Source organism: Tamandua tetradactyla, chromosome 10 (genome assembly GCF_023851605.1).
Source record: "Tamandua tetradactyla isolate mTamTet1 chromosome 10, mTamTet1.pri, whole genome shotgun sequence".
NCBI classification, from domain to species: domain Eukaryota; kingdom Metazoa; phylum Chordata; class Mammalia; order Pilosa; family Myrmecophagidae; genus Tamandua; species Tamandua tetradactyla.
Window position 1 is genome coordinate 46175884 of NC_135336.1, and position 18603 is coordinate 46194486.

Below are 18603 nucleotides of genomic sequence, written 5' to 3' on the forward strand. Positions count from 1 at the left end.
CTTAGTCAAAAGTCAATTGACTGTCGAGTTTGACTTCCAGGAAGATGGCCGACTAGAGTAGCTTGAAACTAGCCCTGCTCCACGGAAAATTTAGAGAAGGGACAGGAGGGTGACTGAGGCAGCAATTCGGGAATGCGGCTGACCTTGGAGAGCCTTCTGCCCCACATGTGGCAGCCCTGATTTCAGAGGCTGAGGAACTGAGAGGCAGAAAGCTGGAGCCTGCTGCAGAGGCATGGAGCTGCGGAGCCTGCAGGGGTGCATGTATGGGAATGCATGACTAGGAAGCCAGTGCACCTGCACAGCTACATCTTCCCTGGCTGCTGGGCACCCATATTCACAAGCATCAGCATAACATCCCCAGCCTGCACTCATACCTGCCCTGAAACAAATCACTGTACTGAGTGCTCCACCCCGTGTCCTCCTCTCTGCTGTACAACCATCCCATAAACACAAGGCCTTAGACTACTGAAAGAAATCAACTCCCAAAGTAAATCAATAAAGATATTTACTTGCCATGAAGATAGCAGATCACTAAGCATATCACAATGCAGACTGATAAGCCCTGCCTAATGACCAAATTAAAACACCAGAGGAGACACAAATGTTAGGACATAAGAACACAGATGTTGGAACAAAGAAATGACATAAGGGAGATCAAGAAGACAGTAGAAGAGCCCAAAGGGGAATTTGAAAGAATAAAAAAAAAAATTGAAATATCTCAGAGATTAAAGACTCTCTTGGCCAAATGAAAAACATACTAGAGGCACACAACACCAGATTTGAAAAGAAAGAAGAAAGAAGTGATATAGAGGAGAGGATAATTGACTTCAAAGACTCAAAACAGCAAATGGCAAAAAAGATGGAAAAAATTGAATGGGATCTCAGGGAAATGATAGACAAAAAAATCATGCAAAAATAAGAATCATTAGTGTCCCAGAAGGGGAAAAGAGGAGTAAAGGGCTAGGAAGAGTAGTTGAGGATATGATGGGGGAAAGCTGCCCAACCCTCATAAAGGACATACAAGTCAAAGAAGCCCTATGAACTCCAAACGGAATAAATCCAAATAGGCCTTCCCAAGGCACATACTAATCAGTCTGTCAAGTATTGGAGAGAAGCAGAAAATTCTAAAGCAAAAAGAGAAAAACAATCTACTATATACAAGGGAAATGAAATGACTGACTTCAGACTACTCAACTAGCACCTTGGAGTTGAGAAGACAGTCGTATGATATATTCAAGATCTTGAAAGAGAAAGACTTCCAGCCAAGAATTCTGTACCCAGCCAAGTTGTACTTCAAAACTGAGGGAGAGATTAAAGGTTTCACAGACAAAGAAGACCTGAAAGAATTTGTCAACAAGAGACTGGCCCTATAAGAAATACTAAATGAAGTTCTGCCAGCTGAAAAAAAAAGACAGCAGAGGGAGTTCTGGAGGAGGGCACAGAATTGATGAGTACCACTAAGGGTAATTTAAAGAATACTAAGAGAAAGAGGGAAAAGAATATATAGATCTGACAAATAACATTAAAAAGATGAGATGGTGGAATCAAGAAATGCCTTTTCAGTAATAACTTTGAATGTTAACATACCAAATTTATCAATTAAATATAATGCTGAGCGAAATTAGCCGGACACAAAGGGCAGATACTGTATGATTCCACTTTTATGACCAGCATAAAGGCATAATCAGAGGTTTATAATACAGAATATAGGGGACTTATAGATACATTGAAGCTAGAGATGGGTGAACTGTTAGCTAATGAGGTTGAATTCCAATGTAAGGGAATAGATAGGAGCGAAGATGATTCTTTAGTATTCTAGAAGTAATATTAGCATATTGAAGATAAACAAGATTGAAAGGGGCTGTATAGACCTACGCATCCCACTGACTCACAGTAGAAATATGAATGAGTTCTTGTAAGAATTATTTCAAAAATATGATTCTTGTATAAAGAGTGTTTAAGTCCAGGGTGCGGGGGGATAACTGCTATGTTCAAAAGGAAACTATCAGCACCACCACAGCAACAGCAGAGGTAAAGAATGCGGTGAGGAACAAGAGTTAAGAGGAGGTTTAGATTTCCTATTTGGTGAGGGTGTATTTATTGGTTTTCTGTCTCTTGAAAACAATGAAATTATCTAAAATTGAGAATGTTGATGGACTGTGGACTTTGGGCCCTCTACATGATACCTGATGAATGCAGGTGGTTGAAGGATGCACTGATGGAAAAGTAGAATGGTGAATGATGGTGTATACTTATGAATGAAGGTTGTGCTGTTACAAAAAGGAACAATGTTGTGAGGCATGCAACAGTGCGAATGAGCATATAGGACATTTGGTGAGACAAAATAAGGCAGGAACAAAAAAACAACAATGGTATAGTCGCCTTTAGAAAATGCTTATAAGGAAACGGGCCTAGATTGTAAGCTTTTAGAACAGACATATTAAGTCTGGAGTGGTGATTATTATTTCTGGATTTTGAGAGGTTGTTATATATATATGTAACCTGATATTTAGAGATAAGAATGAAGCTAAACAGGTTGGGATTAAAGTAATTCAGAACATAGGGATAGGAAGACAGTGTTTATATTTCAGAACCACACATATTCTTTGTGATCAATGGAAGAAAGGTTTATTTGATCTGGAACTGAAATTTTCTGTAGTGCATCATCTGATTCAACCTATGTGTATAACTCATTTGAACAACTGAAACACAGGAAGCACAGAATAGGAAAGAGGTCCTTTAATCCTGTGTAGATTATTGTAATGCCTGGAAATATCCTAGAGTATATTAAGCAGATAGTCAAAAAGTATTGGCAAAGTCCCTGAAGGAGGGGAGAAAGACTATGGAACTTTTAAACTTTACCATCAGGGAATCCTCTGATGTTGTGTCAAACCTTACAGATATCCGAATCAATAGGCCATGCCTTCGATCATGAGGCTTACTCTTGTGAAGCTTGTATAGGTAGTAGAGAAGCTTAGATTACCTATAGGCATGCCTAAGAGTTATTTCTGGAGGACCTCTGTTGTTGCTCAGATGTGGCCTTACTCTCTCTAAACCCAACTCTGCAAATGAAATCATTGCCTTCCCCTCTTATGTGGGACATAACATCCAGGAGTGAAAGTTTTCCTGGAAAGAGGACTCCCAGGGATGAATTCAGACCTGGCACCATGAAATCAATAATTCCATCCTGACGAAAAGGAGGAAAACAAGTGTAATTAATGAAAATATCAGTGGCAGAGAGAGTTCAAATAGAGTTGAGAGTCTACTTTGGAGGTTACTCTTACACAAGCTTCAGGTAGACCTTGCTACCTGTCATAACTTGCCAACCCCCAACCAGGACCATTCCAGCCATTCCAATATATTTGATTTCACAAGGGTTCTATGCATTAGAGTAACTTTCCAGAAACGTACAACCTCCAGATGGGTCCCTGGTCCAGATAAGTCCTGAAACCTAGCCCAACCTCTCCAGAACATCAGATAGTTCCATCTCCCTACCCCATATTAGTGACAGACCCTTCCAAAAGAAAAAATTCAGAATTACTGTAGCCCAAACAACCCCAAGGAGAGGTTTGGCAAGATCAAGTGTGATGGTGGAACTATACATAGAAGATGGGACTTAACAAATGAATATGAATGCTGAATCAATAAATTGATATATTTTTTAGTCTCCAGTGTTATAGGGCAGCTAGAAGTAAATACCTACAATTGTGAAATTGTAACCCATGTCAAACTCTGAAATATGTTCTGCAACTAATTATGCTGCTGTGTTTGAAATTTATAGCTTTTTTGTATATATGCTATCGTTCAGAAAAAAAGAAGGAAAAAAAAGTCAATTGTGATGATAAAAATGTATTTAAACCCGTTAGCCTCCTGTATTCTGAATCATCTAGAAGGAAAAATATGAGAGGAATGTATGGTAGCCCATGACAAACTCTGGGATCTATCCTGTACTACTTTTTGAAGAGTGCTTTGAAAGCTATTGCTTTTTTATTTCTTTACTTCATTTACTATATAATAAAAAAGTTAGAGTCAATTGACTGTTAATATAATGACTTTCTGTTGTTTCCGTTGATCTGTATGTCTATCTTTATTCCAGTACCACCCTGTCTTGTTTACTGTAGGTTTATAGTAAGTTTTTTTTTTTTTATGTAGAAAAGCAATTTATTCCATTTTATGCACTTTCGTGGTTAGTTATGGAGAGTAACAGGCCTGCTGTTGAAACAGGTCACCCAAAAGGGAGAGGATATCAAGGACTAACTCTTAAAAAAAAAAACAACAGTGCAAATTCTTATCCAGGATTAATTTTAAGTAATTTTAAAAACAAATAGTGGGGCTACAGTGGCTCAGCAGGTAGAGTTCTTGCCTGCCATGCTGGAGACCCGGGTTCAATTCCCAGTGCCTGCCCATGCAAAAAAAAAAAAGCTATTGAGTTGTTCTTTTCAACTTAACTGAACAATCTATGTGTGGTATAACTGTCAGATAAAAACATACATCTTTACAAATTGGTGGACCCACGATTAAAATAGCCATTTCACAGAAAGGAAAAAAATAATATGAAACAGTTCAAGAACTATACTAACAAGCAAACATATATGGGGAAAAAGGAGCATGTAAATTAAAATTTTGACTTAACTGAAGAAACTGAGAGAAGACTGGTCTACATAGGAAAATGTATGTCCTGGGAAGTCAGGTGTGAGCACTTTAGCGTAGGACTCTGTATGACTTGAATCTCTCCCCTATTTCCTGAATAGATCATCCTGCAATATTATACTTCATGGCCCAAACACCCATCCAAATTAAGTAAGTCTGAAAATCTTGGGAATGTAGCATAAGAAGAAATATGACCACACACATATATTCCCCTTTCTGTGCCTACTTCAGACCTGGGCTTGATTCTAGAAATTCCTGAAGAAAATTAAAATATAAGTTTGTGGGTTTGTTGAATCAAGTTTCTCAGTTAATATTTAGAAAACACTCAATGTCTAGGCAAATAGCATTGTTGATGGTAAATAATAGCCACATAGCTGAACAAAGTCTGTGTCTGAAAACCAGTGTTAAATTAATCTCAGGGTTGAGAGGAAAAAGGGGGAGTTTAAAACCACAGGTGGAGACATATGTAGGATTCTTGTCCTTCTGGACCCACACTTCCTTCAGGGTCTTCATCATTGTAAATGTTCTCTGCCTTCTATTACTCTTGCATGATATTGTCTTCTGATACAGTACAAATCACCCAAGGCTCATTATACTTCAGGAGAAATCAGATATCTTGGCAGCCTGACTACCATGAATAAACAACTCTGGGGACCCATCTTCTGCATCTTCTCCAAGTTTACTTTAATCTCAGACATTCAGTCGACAATCGGTAACACTGGAAGCCAAAAATAGTTTCATTGTGAGATGACCACTGCACCTAGAATATCTCATCCTTATATGATTCAAAGGAATGTAACTTGAGTTTCAGATTTCTCAGATCCCACAAGGCAGCAGTGTTGTCAGCTGATCCTGTGGCAAGAATGAACTCATTAGAAAGATAGAAGAGAGTCAGTTCACTTCAGCAGTGTGAGCATCAACTGATTGGCTTGGTTTAGAAGTACTGTTTAAACAAATATCTCAGGTCATAAGTTTCTGATCATTGGCAGCTGACCCAAACAGAGACTCATGAAGCAGATGCTAGGAAACATCTACTACAGCTGTGTGCCTAGTAAAGATGGTCTTCGTATCCACTACTTTTCCTTCCTTTGGAATGGCACTGATGTCCCATAAGCAGATGACATCATCATCTGAAGCACTGAGTACATGCCCACTGAAATTTGGGTTCCAAGAAAGTCCATAGCCTTCCTTTTGATGTCCATGAAGATGCAAGTCTGGGTTGCACTTTCCAGAAGGGTCTGGTTTAGAACAGTGTTTCATGTAGTCAAAAACAAGAACATCACTGGATGGAGTCTTTGTTGCAGTGATGCTCTGGGGCATATAATGGGCCCTGGTCACTTCTCCTTTATGGTTGATCTTGATTTCTATTTCCATTTTTCCTCTAACTGAGCCAGAACCTCTAAATTTTCCTTTCTCACTGTTGTGTGATGCATCAAACTGAGTATCATCATTAGGGAGCTGCACACTGACTATTACAAGATGGTTCTGTTCATCCAGTGTGTATGTCCCCAGACTAAGTCGATTTATGCTGAAATCTTTTCTTTCTTGTCTGGTTACATCTGGAAACCACTGTGCGGTGAGGCTGGGCCACTCCAGAGCATGTGTCATGATCATAAAGAAAAGGAGTGTTCTTTTTCCATACTTTGTACTCCTCGTTGATCACATGTTCTTTCACTGCATCATCAAAGACAGCTTCCTTATTGGCCATGGCAGACAGACCAGTGGGGTGGGGGTGGGGGGTCATGGAGTTGAGTGTTGCTGGAGGGGCGGGGAGGCTGGACTGTAGTAAGTTTTGAAATCAAGAAATGTGAGTCTTCCAACTTTGTTCTTTTTGTCAAGAGTGTGTTTATCATTCTGGGTTCTCTACAATTTCATATGAATTTAGTATCAGTTTGTCAATTTTTGCATGATAATCCAGCAAAGATTTTATTAGGGATTGTTTTGAATCTGTAGACCAATTTGGGGAATAGTGCCATCTTAATGATACTAAATCTTCAGATCCAGAAACATTGGATGCCTTTCCATTTATTTACTACTTCTTTAATTTTTTTCAGCAGTGTTTTATAGTTTTCACTGTGGCATGGGTTATTTTGTTGAATTTGTTCTTAAGGATTTTATTCTTTTTGATGCTATTTTTAAAAGTTTTTTTTTTAATTGTGAAGTATGCATACAAAAAAGCAACAAATTTCCAAGTACATTTTTACAAGTAATTGTAGAACAGATTTTAAAGTTTGGTATGGGTTATGTTTCCACGATTTTTTGTTTTTCTTCTAGCTGCACCAAGACACTGGAGACCAACCAAAATATCAATATAATGATTCAGCACTCCTAATCATTTGTTAAATCCTATCTTCTCTGTTATATTCCTCCTTCTCTTTAAATAACATATATACATAAAAGCAATAAATTTCAAAGTGCATTGCAACAATTAGTTGTAGAACAGATTTCAGAGTTTGGTATGGGTTACATTCCACAGTTTTAGGTTTTTATTTCTAGCTGCTCTAAGGTACTGGAGGCTAAAAGAAATATCAGCATAATGATTCAGTACTCATACTCATTTTTTAAACCTGAACTTCTCTGTATACTCCACCATCACCTTTGATCTTCCTCCCAATCTTCAGGGGTGTTTGGGCTATGCCCATTCTTACTTTTTCATATCGGAAGGGGCTGTTGATAATATGGGATTGGGGATGGAAGTAGTCAGTGTTGTGGAAAGGCTGGTCCCTCTGCATTTCAGGACTTTTCTGGTCTAGGGTCCCATTTGGAGGTTGTATGTTTTGGAAAGTTACCCTAGTGCATGGAACCTTTGTAGAATCTTATATAATGCCGTAGGTAATCTTTAGGACTAGCAGGAATGGCTTTGGCTGAAGTTTGGCAAGTTATGAAAGGTAGCAATGTCTAACCGAAGCATGCATAAGAGTGACCTCCAGTGTAGCCTCTCGAATCTATTTGAATTCTCTCAGCCACTGATACCTTATTTGTTATGCTGCTTTTCCCCCATTTTGTCAGGATGACATTGTTGATCCCATATTGTCAGGTCTAGGCTCTTCCTGGGAGTCATCTCCCACACTGCCAGGGTGAAAGTCTCCCTGGATGTTATGTCCCATATAGCGGGGATACAGTGGTTTCATTTGCAGAGTACTTACTTTTCAATCTGGATGCCTTTTTTGTCTTCGGGCCTAATATTCTAGACTAGAATCTCCGGTTCAATGTGAAATAGAAGTTGTGAAAGTGGACATTTTTGTTTTGTTCCAACTTTATAGGGAAAGCATTCAGTCTTTCATCATTGAGTATGAATTTAGATATAGGTTTTTCATAGTTGCTTTTTTGATGTTTGAAGAAGTTCCACTTTATTCTTAATTTGTTGAAGATTTTTATCATGAGTGTGTGCTGGATTTTTTCAAATGCCTTTTCTTCTTCTATACTGTAATTTAAATTTTTTTGTTTTAATCCTTCATTCCTTACATACAAGTTATAAATCTTCTTTTGTGGTTATGAATGATTTCATGTTAAAACAACTGTATATATTCTGACACAGAAATTTTCATTTCCAGAAATTGATGCAACAAATATGCTAAAAAAAATAACAGACACAAAGCTTGTCACTGCACAGTTTTAGTAATAATAAATGCTTAAAAGTATCCTAAATTCGCTTCAGTAATGCTAAATTAAGTATACCCATCCACTTGTAATTTTAATTTTTTATTCTATTAATATAAAGTATTTAATAAATTAAATTTGTATATTAACCTTCCATTCCTGAGAAAAATCCTACTTGGTTATAATGTTTAATCCTTTTCATATGCTGCAAATTGTTTGTTATTATTTTGTTGAGGGTTTTTGCACCTGTATTTCTTCGGGATATTGGTCTGTGGCTTTGTTTCTTGGGGTTTGTTTGTCTCACTTTGGTATTAGGATAACAATGGTCCTATAATGAGTTGAGATGTGTTCCCTTCTCTTCTATTTTCTGGTAAAGTTTGTGAAGGATTGGCATTAACTGTTTAAACATTTAGTAGAATTCACCAGTGAAGCTATCTGGTTCTGGGCTTTTCTTTATGGGAAGTTTTTAAAAAAACCGAATTTTATTTTTTTTTACTTGTTATTGGTCTATCTTAGTTTGTCTGAGCTGTTATCACAAATATCATAGACTGGGCTGAGTTAATGGAAATGTATTTTTTACTGTTTCAGAGGTTATAAATCTTGATTCCTCCTGGCTTTGTTAGCATTCTGGTGTTGGCTTGGAGTTCCTTGACTTGCATTTCTACCTCACATTGCATAGCAATGTCCTCCATTCTCTCTCAGTGACTTTCAGGTACTCTTCACAAGGGTTCCCATAATCTGGATTAAGGCCCATTCTGCTTTAATTGGCCACATTTTAACTAAAAATAACATCGTCAAGATGTCCTATTTTTTATGGGTTCATACTCAGAGGGAAGTGAATTAGGATCAAGAAAATGTTTGTTAGAGTATGTAATTCAGCCTACTAAAAGTTTTATTCAGATTTTTTTTGTGTGAGTCAGTTTCATAGTTTGTATCTTCTAGGAATATACTCATTTCATGTAAGTAATCTATTTTGTTGAAAAGTTGTTCTTAGTATTCTATTATATTATTTTAAATTTCTGTGCCATCAGTTATAATGCCCTTCTTTTATTCCTAATTTTAGTAATTTGGGACTTCTCTTTTTTTCTTTTTTTATTAATTAACGGAAAAAAAGAAATTAACCCAACATTTAGAAATCATACCATTCTACATATGCAATCAGTAATTCTTAACATCATCACATAGATGCATGATCATCGTTTCTTAGTACATTTGCATCGGTTTAGAAGAACTAGCAACACAACAGAAAAAGATATAGAATGTTAATATAGAGAAAAGAAATAAAAGTAATAATAATAGTAAAAAAACAAACAAACAAACAAACAAAAAAACCTATAGCTCAGATGCAGCTTCATTCAGTGTTTTAACATGATTACTTTACAATTAGGTATTATTGTGCTGTCCATTTTTGAGTTTTTGTATCTAGTCCTATTGCACAGTCTGTATCCCTTTAGCTCCAATTACCCATTATCTTACCCTGTTTCTAACTCCTGCTGGACTCTGTTACCAATGACATATTCCAAGTTTATTCTCGAATGTCCGTTCACATCAGTGGGACCATACAGTATTTGTTCTTTTTTTTTCTTATTCAGTCTAGCTAAATGAAGGTTTGTCACTTTTGATTTTTTTCAAAGTACCTACTTTTTATTTAAATAAATTTCTTTATTTTTTGTCTATATTCTATTTCATTTATTTCTGCTATAATATGTATTATTTCCTTTGTTCTGCTCTTTTGGATTTAGTTTGCTCTTCTTTTCCATGTTTCATAAGGTGGATGTTTAGGTTATTGATTTAAGATCTTTCTTCTTTTCAAATGGGCAAATCAGTTGTAAATTTTCTTCTTAGTACTAAACTAAAACTTCTTAGTACTTAGTTTTAGCTGCATCTCATAAAGTTTGGTATGTTATGTTTTCATTTTCATTAATTTCAAAACTATTTTCTAATTTCTCTTATGATTTATTATTTAACTCATTTGTAATTTAAGAATCTTTAAGACGTTATGAAATATATGTGAATTTCCAAAATTTCTTTCCATTGACAATTTTTAATTGAATTCCATTGTCCTCTGAGAACATATTTTGTATGATTTTACTTTCTATAAATTTATTGAGATTGTTTTATGGTTTAGCATATACTCTGTCTTGGAGAATAGACCATGTGCATTTGAAACGAATGTGTATTCTGACTTCTGCTCAACCAAGATGATGAAGTGAGATACTTCAGGTTTTTTGCACCACAGAATCTTGGAACAAATAGCAAAAACTGCAGAGTTGTTGCTCTTAGGCTCCTGAAAACAGTTAAAGGGTTGCAATAACTAGGTGAGTATCAAATCAAGAAAAAGACAGCTTAAAAATGGTAGGAAAAGTTCATGGTGCCCTTGAAGTTGGTACATTTTTAGTGAGGGTCCCTGGGCCCAGTTCCAGAGGCAGCAGAATAACTCCTCTGTAGCTGGGTATGTGTATATTTGATAGAAGCCTGGAGGACTGACCTGTCCCAGAACTTGTCCTGCATACAGAAGCAGCTGGCACACAACTAAATCAGTGTAAGAAGACTATCAAATTGCAAAGGCCAGAGTAAAGGATTATTAACTTTATTCTGAACTGGGAGGAAAGACTATTTCATAGGAATAAGAGGAGGCATTGGGATCCCTGTCAGCCAGGGAATTCCTAAGGCCATAAGCACATATCCAATAAAAGACACATACTTAGAAAAAATAGGATAGGATGCTGTGCTTTTGTTTCAGGCTGTTTGGTAGGAGGACTAAACTCTGAAATAGAGCACCAACCAAAACGTAGCTAATCTGCAAAGAATGTGAAAGGTTATTTTTTGCATGTCTTTGTGTTCATTGTCTCCTAGTAGTCAAGGAGCTCCCAGCAGTCAAGCAAATCTCTGTCTAATTACTAATTTGATACAAATGTAACTAATTGACAGCTAGAGATTAAATTCCAGAATTAATACATTAAAATATTAAAGTATATAGTGTACAACAACAGATTGCAAGACACACAATGAAAGAGGAAATGATGGCCCATCCAAAGGAACACGATTAAACATCAGAAACCTTCAAGAAAGAACACTAAACTGTAGAGATACTGGATGGTGTCTTTTAAAAAATTGTCTTAAATATGTTCAAAGGACTAAAGAGTGATGCAGACAAAAACTAAAGGTTATCAGGAAAATTATAAACAAAATGAGAGTTTCAGTAAAGAGATAGAATTTATAAATAAGAACCAAGTGGAAATACTGAGATTGAAGACAACAGTAACTAAAATACAAAATTAATAGACTTTCAAAAGCAGATTGGAGGGTAGTGCAATGGTGGCTCACTGGTAGAATTCTCACCTGCCATGCTGGAGACCTGGGTTTGATTGCCAGTGCCTGCCCATGCAAAAAAAAAAAAGCAGATTAGAGGTGACAGCAGAAAGAATCAGTGAACTCAAAGATAACACATTTGAAATGATTTAGGCTCAGGAACAGAAAAAACAAATAATGAAGAAAGGTTTATGTTAATCTTGAATTCCACCACTATTTAACTGAATTCATTAATAGTTTCTGGTAGATTTCTTGGGATTTTCTAGATTTCATATATATCTCATCAGCAAATAGGAAAATATTATTTCTTTCTTTACAGTTTGGGTGCCTTTTATTTCTTTTTCTTGTCTAGTTGCTCTGGATAGGATTTTGATTATGTTATATAACTGTGGTGGCAGTGGGCGTCCTTATCTTGTTCTTGATTTTAGGGGGAAAGCTTTCAATCTTTGACCATTGTGTATGATGTTAGCATTGGATTTTTCATATATGCCCTTTGTCATGTGAGGAAGTTTCCTTCTATTCCTAGTTTTCTGAGTATTTTTCTCAAAAAGGAGAGCAGTATTTTTTCAGATGCCTTTGCTGCATCATTGAGGTGATCATGACCTTTTATAATGATCATTTTTCCTTTTATTTTGTTAATGTGATATATTACATTGATTGATTTTTCTTATGCTGAACCACCCTTGCATTTCTAGGATAAATCCCACTTGGTCATCGGGTATAATTCTTTTGAAATACTATTGGATTTGGTTTGCTAGTCTTTTGTTGAGGATTTTGAATTTGTATTTATAAGGGATATTGGTCTGGCATTTCTTCTTATGATATCTTTGTCTTTGGCAGTAGGATGATGCTTGCTTCCTAGAATGAATAAGAAAGTGTTCCCTCTTCCGTTTTTTGGAAGCATTTAAGCAGAATTGGTGTTAATTCTTTAATGTTTGGGAAAATTCAACAGTAAAGCCATTTTGTCTTATTTTTGTTGGGAGGTGTTTGATTACTGATTCAGTGTCTTTCAGGATTTTTAGCCATTGAAGTCTTCTATTTCTTCTAGAGTCAGTATAAGTAATCTGTATGTATTTAGGAATTTGTCCATTTCACCTAGATTATCTAACTTGTTGTCTTAGAATTGTTCATAGTATCCTCTTACAACCCTTTTTATTTGTATAGGTCAGTAGTAATGTCACCCCTTTCATTTCTGATTTTGTTTCTTCTCTCTTTTCTTTGTCAATCTAGCAAAGGTTAATCAATTTAATTAACTTTTCAGAGGATCAAATTTTGCTTCCATTGATTTCCTCCATTGGAAATCATTTATTATTATCTATTTCATTTATCTCCACTCTTCTTTATTTCCTTCCTTCTACTCATTTTTGATTAAGTTTGCTCTTTTTAAAACAAATTTCCTCTGGATTGAGTTTAGCTATGGATTTTAGATCTTTTTTTAAATGTAAGCATTGAGAGCTATAAATTTCCCTCTAAGTACTGTCTTTGCTGTATCCCATAAATTTTGGTATGTTGTGTTTTATTTTCAGTCATCTTAAGATATTTCCTAATTTCCTTTTTGATGCTTCCTAATTTACTTCTTTTCCCCATTGATTGTTTAAGAGTGTATTGTTTACCTCAAGAATTCACAAGAAATTTATTAGGTCTAATAGTTCAGCAAAGTAGTGGGATACAAGATCAACTTGCAAAATTCAGTGGTGTTTCTGTAAGCCATTAATGAAAATCTGAAAATGAAATTAATAAAAGTATTCCATTTACAATAGTGACTAAAAGTATGATATACCTAGGAATAATAAATTTAATAAAGGATGAAAAAGACATGTACATGTAAAACTACAAAGCAATGCTGGAGGATGTTAAAGACAACCTTAAAAAAATTGAAGGACATTCCATGTTCATAGATTGCAAAACCGGTATTGTTTAGATGATAATTCTACCCGAAGTGATTTACAGATTCAACACAATTGCAATCAAAATACCAACAGTCTTCTTTATAGAAATGGAAAAGCCACTCAGCAAATTCAGATGAAAGTATGTCTCTTGAATAGCCAAAACTGCCTTGAAAAAGAACAAAGTCGGAGGACTTACACTTCCCAATTTTAAAACTTATTACAATGCTACGACAATGAAAATGTTGTAATGGAATAAGGACAAATATATAGACCAGTGGATTTAAATTGAGAGTTCAGAAACAAGCCTTCAATCTATGATCAGATAGTTTTGACATGGGTGCCAAGTCCACTCAATGGGGGAAAAATAGTCTTTTCAGTAAAATGTGCCAGGAAAATTGGATATCCACATTGTTGCATGAAAGGCAACATGATATTTGTGGCCACTTAATTTATAGTTTGGGATTTGTGGACAACACAGACTTCAGTGATTTAAAGACATTTTATTAGGAAAGTAATTAAAAGAAAGTAATTAAAAGAGCTTTCAAAAATAAGTCATAGTTACGTCACCAGATAATATGGCACCAACCCCTGAAGAGACGTGCTGGGAAGTCTTGGAAGCAGCATTCAAAGTCTCATTAGTGAAAATCCACAGCAATCTTGGAGACAGTATTCAGAGTCTGATTAGTAAAATTCTGTAGCAAAGCATTCTTTTCCTGGATGAGATTCTGATGAGATGTTCTCTCTTTCTCATAAGATTCTCCTCTCTCTTTATTATTTCTCCTCTCTTTCTTCTTCTACTACTCTAGCTGCTTGTATGCAGTTTTAATGATATCGTCACACAATAGTGGCTAAATTCCAATTAGTTTATGTGACTGGGCCCAGTTGGGTCCTTTGGAAACTGGCTAGGTACCAAAAGGAGCTTCCTGGGACCTAGATATCTTTATCAAAGTATACCTCCTTCTGGGAGGATAGCCAGCCATTCCAGCTAGAGTGCACATTTCAGTTGTTTCTTACCAATGCCATGTAATAGCAGCATCAGTTGCATGCAATAGCAACATCAGTTGAACAGAACAGATCTACAAATTTATCTTTTCCTTACACACATGCATAAGAATGAATGTGGATCACTGCCTCACACCAAATATAAAAATTCACTCAAAATGGATACAATACATAAATAGTATTGCTTATGAGAACTAATACTATAAAAACTTCTTGAAGAAAACATGGGAGATCATCTTTAGTGCCCTGTATTAAGCCATAGTTTCTTAGATATAACACCAAAAGAATGAGCATCTGTAACAAAAAATAGATTAATTTGGCTTTATCAAAATTGAAACTTAAGTGCATCAAAGAACAAAATCAAGACAGTGAAAAGACAGCCAGCAGAATGGAAGAAAATATTTGGAAGCCATATACCTGATAAAGGTTTAATATCCAGAATATATAAAGAAATGCTAAACTCAAGAACAGAACTAGAAACAACCTGTTTTAGTTTGCTAAAGCTGCCAGATGCAAGATACTAGAAATGGAATGGCTTTTAAAAGGGGAATTTACTAAGTTGCAAGTTTATAGTTCAAGGCCATGAAAATGTCCAAATCAGGGCATCAACAAGAGGTTACCTTCACTCAAGAAAGGCTGAAGCCATTTAGAGTACCTCTGTCAGTTGGGGTCTTTAGCTTATGGGAAGTTCTGTCAGCTGAGAGGGCACATGGTGATGTCAGCTGGCTTTCTCTCCCAGCTTCACTCTCATTTCATTAGGATTCCCGGGGATGTTTTCTTTCTGCATCTCCAAAGGTCTCTGGCTGTGTGGGTTCTCAAGCTTTTTCTAAAATGGGTCCCTCTTAAAAGGCCCCAGTAAGCAACCTGAGCTTGAATGGGTGAAAACACAACTCCGTGGAAACTATCTAATCAAAAGGTACCACCCACAATTGGGTGGGTCACATCTCCATGGAAACAACTTAGTTTGCAAGCTGGCGGAATGCGATATACCAGAACTGGAATGGCTTTTATAAAGGGGAATTTAGTAAGTTACAAGTTTACTGTTATAAGGAAGTGAAAGTGTCCAAATTAAGGCACCAGAAAGAGTTTACCTTTACCCGAGAAAGGCCAAAGAGCCAGGAACACCTCTGTCAGCTGGATAGTCATGTGGCTGGCATCTGCTGGTCCCTTGCTCCTGGGTTCCATTGCTTTCAATCTCTGTTTCTGTAAGTCTTCCTCACTTTACTTCTCTAGAACTGGCTTTCATGTCTTGGCTTCCCTTAGTTCTCCCCAGGTTCTGGCTTGCTAACATCTCATGGCAGTATCTGCTGGGCTCCAAACATCTCCAAACATCTGTGTCTGTTCTCCATGTGGCATCTGTCACCTCTGCTGTGAAGTTTTGTTGGCTCTGAAACTTCTGTCGTATCAGACTCTCTTCAAAATGTTTTCTCTTTTAAAGGATTCCAGTAAACTAAGGAAGACCTGCCTAGAATGGGTAGAGTCACATCTCCATATAATAATCAAAAGGTCACACCCACAATTGATTTGTCACATCTCTGTGGTGATAATCTAATAAAAGCTTTCCAACCTACAGCATTGAATTAGGATTAAAAGAAATAGCTGCCTTCACAAGATTGAATCAGGATTAAAACATGACTTTTCTGGGGTACATACTACTTTCAAACCAGCACAACGGCTTTTCTGGGGTACAAAACAGTTTCAAACCAGCACACAATCTAATTAAAGAATGGTCTGAGGATGCCATCCTGACAAAAAGGGGGAAAAGAAGTGTAACAAATAAAGTATCAGTGGCTGAAAAGTTCGAATAGAGTTGAGAGGCTACTCTGGAGGTCACTCTTATGCAAGCATCAGTTAGACATTGCTACCTATCATAACTTGCCAACCCCCAACCAATACCATTCCTGACAATCCTAAAGAATACTTAGGGCATTGTTTAAGATTCTGCAAAAATTCCATGTACTAGTGTAACTTTCTAAAACCTACAACATCCAAATGGGTCCCTGGACCAGATGAGTCCTGAAATGCAGAAGGGCCAGTCTCTCCAAAACATTAGCTAGTTCCATCTCCCTACCCCATATTATTGAAAGCCCTTTCCAACATGAAAAAAATAGAATGGGTATAGCCCAGATACTCCTAAAGAGTGGGAGAACGATCAAAAGTGATGACAGAGTTATACAGACAAGGTAGGGTTTAACAAGCAAGTATGATTGCTGAATCATTATATTGATATTTCTTTTAGTCTCCAATATTTTAGAGCAGCTAGAAGTAAAAACCTAAAATTGTAGAATTGTAAACCATACCAAACTCTGAACTCTATTCCTCAACTAACTGTTGTGAAGTGCTTTGAAATTTATTACTGTTTTGTATATATGTTATTTTTCACAAAAAAGAGAAAAAAAGTCGATTGTGATGATAAAAAAATATTTATTCTTTCTAGCCTCCTATCTTCTGAAGTAGCTAGAAGGAAAAATCTGAAAGAATGATATGGTAGCCCATGACAAACTCTGGGATCTGTCCTGTAACTAGCTACTTGTTGAAGAGTGCTTTGAAAACTATTGCTTTTTTCTTTCTTTGCTTTGTATATATATTATACTATACAATAAAAAATAAATAAAAAAAGAGTGGTCTGAGGACTTGAACAGACATTTTTCATAAGCAGTCATACAGATATGCAATAAGGACATGAATAGAATGCATAATTTTTCTGTAAACCTACAACGTCTAATAAAAAGAAAAAAACTATAATGAGGTACCAACCGTTTCATACCTACCAAAATGGCTATTATTAAAATATGGAAAACAGTTAGTGAGGATACAGAAAAATAAGAACTTCTTGTGCTTTTTGGTGGAAATGTAGAACTGTGTAGTCCCTCTGGAAAACAGTTTATTGGTTCCTTAGCAAGTTAAGTATGGAATTACCATATGACCTGGCAATCGTATTTCTAGGTAGATACCTCAAAGAATTGAAAGTTAGAACTCAGCTTGATTCATGTACACCAATGTTCTTAACAAATGATTCACAATTGCTTAAGGATGAGAGCTACCTTTGATGGATGGATAAACAAATGTGATGTACAGATATAATGGAATATTTTTCAGCTCGAATAGGGAATGAAGTTCTGATATATGCTACTGTCATGATGTTGAGTGAAATAAGGCAGCATAAAAGAACAAATATTGTATGTTTTCATGTATATGGGTTAATTAGAGATGCAAATATATAGAGTTAGAAATTAGAATGCAGTTTCTCAGGGCACTGGGAATTGGGAATGGGAAATTAATGGTTAATTGGTATGGAGGTTCTTTTTGGGGTGATGGAAAAGGTTTGGTAATGGACATTGTTGATAACACAACATTATGAATCTCATTAACATCACTGAATTGTTATTTGAAAGTGGGAGTGGGAAAATTTTAGTTGTGTATATATATATTTTAAAAATCCTTTGAATTATGTAATACAAAGTGTTAACCCTAAGTAAACTATGGAATTTAGTTAATACTGTAATTATAATAATAATGGTAATATGTTAAAACAAGTGTACACTACTAATGTAAAATATCAGTAATATTGAAAACTGTTGGGTTGGAGTATATATGGGAACTGTACTGTCTGCATGATTTTTTTTTAAACCTTCAACTACTTTAAATAATAAATATAAATAAAATAAGTATTTTAGAAATGAAGTCCATTTTGTTGCTATTTGGTGGAGTGTTCTATATTGGCAATAATGTTAATCTTTCCTTCTATACCCTTGATGATTATTTTTGTCCAGTTGTACCCTCTTTCCTAGTGTTTTTGTTTTATGATTTTTTAGTTGAAAATTGGGCATTTCAAATAATATATTATAATAATTCTGTATTCTGATCCCTACCCTCATATTCTCTCTACCCCTAATCCTGGGCATTTTGTTGTTGGTTTATTTGTTTATTTTTTTAGTGGTTTGCCTGATTAATTCTATGAAGTCTGTCTCTTCTACTTTCATGTAAGTGCTCAGTTTTTTTCTTTGTGTTTTCTTTTTGCATTTGATATTTGATTTTCTGATTGTCAGTATCATCTCTTGATTTTTTTATTCTTAGTTTTAAGTTATTTTATTTTATTTTTTAAATTGTATTCATCATTTTCTTCATCTCTATTGATTTTGATTCCTTT

General features: G+C 35.8%; 1 protein-coding gene and 1 pseudogene across 11 annotated transcripts in view; one reads left to right on the forward strand and one right to left on the reverse strand.

Moving 5' to 3' along the window:
* The window catches only part of SENP7 (SUMO specific peptidase 7), a 229379-nt gene that overhangs the window by 86450 nt on the left and 124326 nt on the right, over positions 1-18603 (forward strand). The gene's annotated exons all lie outside the window — the stretch shown is intronic.
* LOC143648845 (histone-binding protein RBBP4 pseudogene) lies at positions 5093-6358 on the reverse strand (annotated as a pseudogene).